A 7,567-nucleotide genomic window follows, 5' to 3' on the forward strand; every position below is an offset into this window, starting at 1 on the left:
GAGGACCTTCTGCTCCTGTGCATTCATGCCGGAGTTGGGTTTTGGCAAGCTTGCAAGGATTCATACAATGTAGTGTGAGAATCATCAGGAATAGCTAGGAAAGCAGTCTTGCATGCCTCCAGAGTCATCAATATTCTTGGTTTGGTCTCCATTCTTCCTCTTCATCCTACCCCACATATGCTCAAGATGCTGTTCATGTTGGTGACTGGGCCGGCCAATCTGGAGCATCTTGATCTTCTTCGCCTTGAAGAACTTTGAAGTGGAGATGGAAGTATGCGATGGAGCACATCTGCTGCAGAATTTGGCCTCTTTCATGGTTGGGAATATAAGGGTAGCTAAGATTTTGGTATTTGAGACTATTGATGTTGCCTTCCACCCTGCAGATCTCTCGCACACCCCACTACTGATGTAACCCCAGACAATGATTTTTCCGCCACCAAACTGTTTTCTGGGTGAATCTTGGATCCATGCGGCTCCAGTAGGTCTCCTGCAATATTTGCGGCAACTGTGGTGTAATTCAACAGAAGATTAATCTGAAAAATCCACTTTCTTCCACTTTTCCATCGTCCATCCTTTTAGCAGGCTGTGGGCCTTGGCAAATGCCACACAGTTTTTCAATTGTCTTTTGTTTAGTGCTGGCTTCTGGGCACTGATTCAACCATGGAGGCCATTTCAAGACAGAATCCGACAAACACTTCAGGTTGACACAGGGACTTCAGGTGACCAGGTCTGGTGGAGCTCTGCTGCAGTAGAAAATGGGCTGGCCTTGGATTTTCGAGCCAACAAATGGTCCTCTCGAGCAGTTGTCTTGCGGGGTCTGCTGACCTGGGCTTGTCCAAACGTCTCCAGTGTCTTAAATGTTATTGACGCTGAGACAACATTGAAGGTGATTGCACATCAGCAGTGGATCTGGTCTTCAGCCTCTTGATAATCAAAACTTTAGTCTCAGGGTGAATCTTAGGCATGTTTGCAGAGGTCTAGTGCAGTTGATGTGAAGGTCTAGTGTACTGGGGTTGTTTTTATACACACCTGAGACCAAATTGTCCATCATTAGTCACAGGTGAATCATATGACAAGGCGACACACTTATGTCTTTGCAAAAATTGATCAATGGGCTTTACAAGCTGTGAATATTAGAAACTTTTTGACAGTTTTTTTGCAATGAAACATTATTACAAAGCTGTTGGGATTAAAATGAGCCATTTCTTGTAAATAAATCTTAATTAGAATATATTCAGCGGCACTTCAGGTCAATTTGTACACAAGCGACAAGACTTTTGTCAGGGACTGTACATCCATGCCCTGTACCGGGGTTAGCTTCTGCTACTGTTAGCTTAGCCGTTTGACCCAATAACACAGAGGCACACACACACACACACACACACACCACACTATTCCACAGGTATTTCATGGAGACGGAATACATGTTGGACTATGAAGCCCACTGTCTCACTGTCGGTAATGCAACATAGTGGGCAGATTTAGAGAATCTAAATCACCTTTCTTTCCCATTCTGACATTCAGTTTGGAGTTCAGGAGATGTCTTGACCAGGACCACACCCAAATGCATTGAAACAACTGCCATTTAATTGGTTGATTAGACAATTGAATTAATGAGAAATTGAACAGTGTTCCTAAAAATCCTTTAGGTGATTGTACCTTAAGAGTGAATGGATGATGAACGCCATCCTCTCTTGCCACGTGGGGTTCTGTTGGGTCCATGGCCAGATCGTTCTGTTAGGTTACCGTTTGACCAATAACAAAGAGGCACACACACACAGAGGCAGATGGCAGTTCAAAAGGTTTAATGAATAGCCAGTCAGTGAATGTGCAAGAATGGAGGGTTGGACCATAGCTTTGGGATGGAAAGGAAGCTCAAGGCAGGCAGGCAGGCAGACAGAGTGGAATCCAGCGGTACTAAGAACAAAGGCCGACAGGCTGAGAGAGTCCAGTCGACTCACCAGAGAATCCAAATGAGGTATATGCGCTGTACCATGTAGAAGTCTGCGGCACAGCAGATGGCGACAGAGCACGGGTCAACAGGTATAGGGAAGGCAGCGGAGCAGGTCACACGGGGAAGTAGCAGGGAAGCAGCAGATTCAGAGCGGGATTTAATAAATTGTCCACATGTTTTACCACCTTCCACTGCAAGGCACTTGCTTTTATGGACACAGTCAAAAATCAAATGGGACTCTGGCGCTTTCTTCCGACTTTCAGTAACGCCACGATGCCAGGCGATGGGCATGGACCATGTGTGTTCTGTTTGACATAGAATGTCAGAATTTCGTTGTGTGTAATAACTAACAAGTTATTAATTATTACTAAAAAACAAGTCAAGTGTAATAAAAGAGTGTTAGAGAATGCTGCTTGTTTTAAGTTATCTACAGAGGGTTTCATTAGTACAATTAATGGGTAATTACTAGTGACCTAGGACCACCTGAACACAAAAACCTTATGCCAGAGTTATTTTCTTATATTCTGTATACTCTTTCTTTATCTTTGGTAGTGTGGATATTGTTTGGTTAAACAGAAACATTATATGTATGGCTATGCTAATGGCCTATGAAGCGGTACTGTACTTCAGCATGCTAACATGCTCTAATGACCATTCCATTAACATGCTGTAAGCAGCAAAAGGCTCGGGTGTAACACGTGTTGGCATTTGCTAATATCACTATACATAAAGTAAAACTGAGGCGATGGGAATGTCTATAGTTTGCAGATATTCATCATAAACCTAAACATTAGACAAATTGATATGGGTCATTGGCGAAGAAAAAAAAAGTCAGGTGATGTCTAAAATTATTGAGAGTTCATGGATATTTTGATGGATTGCTGTCTGGACCAAAGTGTTGGGTTGACTCATCAAAGGACAACTGACTAGAGTCTATGCTGCTTACAAGGTACACAAACAGATTTCTTTTTTTAACACTCTCAATGGAGTGCCACAAGGTTCAGTTTGGGTTTGAGTCATAAGCTGTATTTACTTATTATGGAAAAAACACTTTTGTGCCAGCCTTCTCTATAATGTGTACTGTATGTGGTAGTTACAAAGGACTTACACTGATGTATATGGTGTTTAGAGCAGACTGTCAAATTTGTTGAACTTTGACCTGAGTTGCGTGAGCTTTGGAGCAAAACCCAAGTATACTTACTGTAAGTGGGTCAGTACCCTCCACTAGGATTACTAGCACTCTGAGTTTTGAGTCAAGTCCCCCCGTTTAAACTAAAACAGTGTTAAAATTTGCATGTTTAATTATTTAAGAATGGAAAGAAAAATAATGAAAAGGGAAATGTTAGAATTTTATATCAGTGGGATATTATGGAACCCCACTAACTTCAGGGCTACTTCAGTTACTCTCGTGTTTATATATCTCATACCCAATGTGGGGAATTTTTCAAATTTGGCTAGAATCTGAATTGCATATGTTTAACAGATCACCATAGTTTGTCACTAACACTGAAATGAGTAAAAAATATTAAAGTAATGTAATGTATAAGTATTTTAATCTACTAATTACTTTTAATAGTCGTTTCTGAGTAGGCTTAAGACTTTCCTCTTTGATAAAGCTTATTATTAGGGCATCAAATTGATATTGTTAGGGAGTGAGGAGTCGCAGCGTTCGCCTAACCCGGCCCACCTGTTCTTGTCATAGTTGTCTGATTATCTGTCATATAATCAAGCATATAATAACTAAAGGGAGACTGGCATACAGCCCGATCTGGTTGGGGAGAGTTCTAGCCTGACCAGGCTGCTCTCTTTACCCTGTCTCTCTTGGTTATGCTTTGATAAAGCTTATAGTTAGGGCATTGAATGAATATTGTTAGGAGTGGGAGTCGCAGCGTGCCCTAACCCGGCCAACCTGCTTCTCGTCATAGTTGTCAGATTTACTATCATATAATCAAGCATTAATAAAAACTAAGGGAGACTTGGCATACAGCCCGATCCGGGTGGGGAGAGTTCTAGCCCGACCAGGCTCCTCTCTTTACCCTGTCTCTCTGGTTCTGCTGTAATAGTTTTAGACAGCTGGGGATTCCTTGACACACTGAGCTCCTCTATCTTTCTATCTTTCCATTTATGTGCATCCATGTCCCAGAAATGCGTGTTACTAACCTAGCTCTGGGGAGTCATTCCCGGAGTCCTTACGTTCTTTTTAGCATATTCCCTCGATCAGGGAGGCTCAAAATCATGGTAGCAGCTGTCGCCATGGTCCCGCTCCACGTTCTGCGGTGCCAGGTCATCGTACATCTGCGGTGCCCAGCTACATCTGCTGTGCCTTGTATCCCCACAGTGCCCTGATGCCATGAATACTACAAAGAACTACTACAAAACTACTATTTTTCTATTTTTGTTATTTCCTAACCCAACCGGCCGTCAGACGCCGCCTACCAAGAGCCTGGGTCTGTCGTAGGTTTCTGCCTAAAAGGAAGTTTCCTCGCCACTGTTAAACTGTTGCTTGCTCTGGAGGAAACTACTAGAACTGTTGGGTCCTAGTAAATTCTGGAGTGTGGTCAGACCTATCTATCTGTAAAGTGTCCTCCAGAATTTACTAGGACCCAACAGTTCTAGTAGTTTCCTCCAGAGCAAGCAACAGTTTAACAGTGGCGAGGAAAAACTTCCTTTTAGGCAGAAACCTCGGACAGACCCGCTCTTGGTAGCGGCGTCTGACGGCCGGTTGGGTTATGGAAATAACAAAATAGAAAAATAGTAGTTTGTAGTAGTTCTTTGTAGTAGTTCATGGCATAGGGCACTGTGGGGATACAAGGCACAGCAGATGTAGCTGGGCACCGCAGAGTGTACGATGACCTGGCACCGCAGAACGTGGAGCGGGACCATGGCGACAGCTGCTACCATGATTTTGAGCCTCCCTGATCGAGGGAATATGCTAAAAAGAACGTAAGGACTCCGGGATGACTCCCCAGAGCTAGGTTAGTAACACGCATTTCTGGGACATGGATGCACATAAATGGAAAGATAGAAAGATAGAGGAGCTCAGTGTGTCAAGGAATCCCCACTGTCTAAAACTATTACAGCAGAACCAGAGAGGACAGGGTAAGAGAGGAGCCTGGTCGGGCTAGAACTCTCCCCACCACGGATCGGGCTGTATGCCAAGTCTCCCTTAGTTTTTATTAATGCTTGATTATATGATAGCTAGAATCTGACAACTATGACGAGAAGCAGGTTGGCCGGGTTAGGCGGACGCTGCGACTCCTCACTCCTAACAATATTCAATTCAATGCCCTAACTATAAGCTTTATCAAAGCATAACCAAGAGAGACAGGGTAAAGAGAGCAGCCTGGTCAGGCTAGAACTCTCCCCAACCAGATCGGGCTGTATGCCAAGTCTCCCCGTTAGTTTATTATATGCTTGATATATACAGATAATCAGACAACTATGCCCAACCGCAGGTGCCGGGGGGTTAGGCGAACGCTGCGACTCCTCACTCCCTAACAATATTCAATTTGATGCCCTAATAATAAGCTTTATCAAAGAGGAAAGTCTTAAGCCTACTCAGAAACGACTATTAAAAGTAATTAGTAGATTAAAATACTTATACATTACATTACTTTAATAGTTTTTACTCATTTCAGTGTTAGTGACAAACTATGGTGATCTGTTAACACATATGCAATTCAGATTCATGCCAAATTTGAAAAATTCCCCACATTGGGTATGAGATATATAAACACGAGAGTAACTGAAGGTAGCCCTGAAGTTAGTGGGGATTCCATAATATCCCACTGATATAAAATTCTAACATTTCCACTGTTTCATTATTTTTCTTTCGGCATTCTTAAATAATTTAAACATGCAAATTTTAAACACTGTTTTAGTTTAAACGTGGGGACTTGACTCAAAACTCAGAAGTGCTAGTAATCCATAGTGGAGGGTACTGACCCACTTACAGTACAGTATACTTGGGTTTTGCTCACAAAGCTCAGCGCAACTCAGGTCAAAGTTCAACAAATTTGAACAGTGCTGCTCTAAACACCATATACATCAGTGTAAGTCCTTTGTAACATACCACATACAGTACACATTATAGAGAAGGCTGGCACAAAAGTGTTTTTTCCATAATAATGTAAATACAGCTTATGACTCAAACCCAGAACTGAACCTTGTGGCACTCCATTGAGAGTGTTAAAAAAAGAAATCTTGTTTGTACGCTTGTAAGCAGCATAGACTCTAGTCAGTTGGTCCTTTGATGAGTCAACCCAACACTTTGGTCCAGACAGCAATCCAGTACAAATATCCATGAACTCTAATAATTTTAGACATCACCTGACTTTTTTTTTCTTGCGCCAATGACCATATCAATTTGTCTAATGTTTAGGTTTATGATTGAATATCTGCAAAACTATAGACATTCCCATCAGCCTCAGTTTTACTTTATGTATAGTGATAATTAGCAAATGCCAACACGTGTTACACCCGAGCCTTTTGCTGCTTAACAGCATGTTAATGGAATTGTCATTATGAGCATGTTAGCATGCTGAAGTACAGTACCGCTTCATAGAGCCATTAGCATAGCCATACATATAATGTTTCTGTTTTAACCAAACAATATCCACACTACCAAGAGATAAAGAAAGAGTATAACAGAATATAAGTAAAATAAACTCTGGCATAAGGTTTTTGTGTTCAGGTGGTCCTAGGTCACTAGTAAATCTGACCCATTAAGTGTACTAATGAAAACCCTCTGTAGATAACTTAAAACAAGCAAGCATTCTAACACTCTTGTTATTACACTTGACTTGTTTTTTAGTAATAACTTAATAACTTGTTAGTTATTACACACAACAGAAATTCTGACATTCTATGTCAAACAGAACACAACATGGTCCATGCCCATCGCCTGGCATCGTGGCGTTACTGAAAGTCGGAAGAAAGCGCCAGAGTCCCATTTGATTTTGACTGTGTCACATAAAAGCAAGTGCCTTGCAGTGGAAGGTGGTAAAACATGTGGACAATTTATTAAATCCCGCTCTGAATCTGCTGCTTCCCTGCTACTTCCCCGTGTGACCTGCTCCGCTGCCTTCCCACTATGACCTGTTGACCCGTGCTCTGTCGCCATCTGCTGTGCCGCAGACTTCTACATGGTACAGCGCATATACCACTCATTTGGATTCTCTTGGTGAGTCAAGACTGGACTCTCTCAGCCTGTCGGCCTTTGAGTCTTAGTACCGCCTGGATTCCACTCTGTCTGCCTGCCTGCCTGCCTTGAGCTTCCTTTCCATCCCAAAGCTATGGTCCAACCCTCCATTCTTGCACATTCACTGACTGGCTATTCATTAAACCTTTTGAACTGCCATCTGCCTCTGTGTGTGTGTGCCTCTTTGTTATTGGGTCAAACGGCTAACCTAACAGAACGATCTGGCCATGGACCCAACAGAGACGCCACACGTGGCAAGAGAGGATGGCGTTCATCATGCCATTCACTCTTAAGGTACAATCACCTAAAGGATTTTTAGGAACACCTGTTCAATTTCTCATTAATTCAATTGTCTAATCAACCAATTAAATGGCAGTTGTTTCAATGCATTTAGGGGTGTGGTCCTGGTCAAG

This window comes from Etheostoma spectabile, chromosome 10 (genome assembly GCF_008692095.1).
Source record: "Etheostoma spectabile isolate EspeVRDwgs_2016 chromosome 10, UIUC_Espe_1.0, whole genome shotgun sequence".
In the NCBI taxonomy this organism is placed as follows: Eukaryota; Metazoa; Chordata; class Actinopteri; order Perciformes; family Percidae; genus Etheostoma; species Etheostoma spectabile.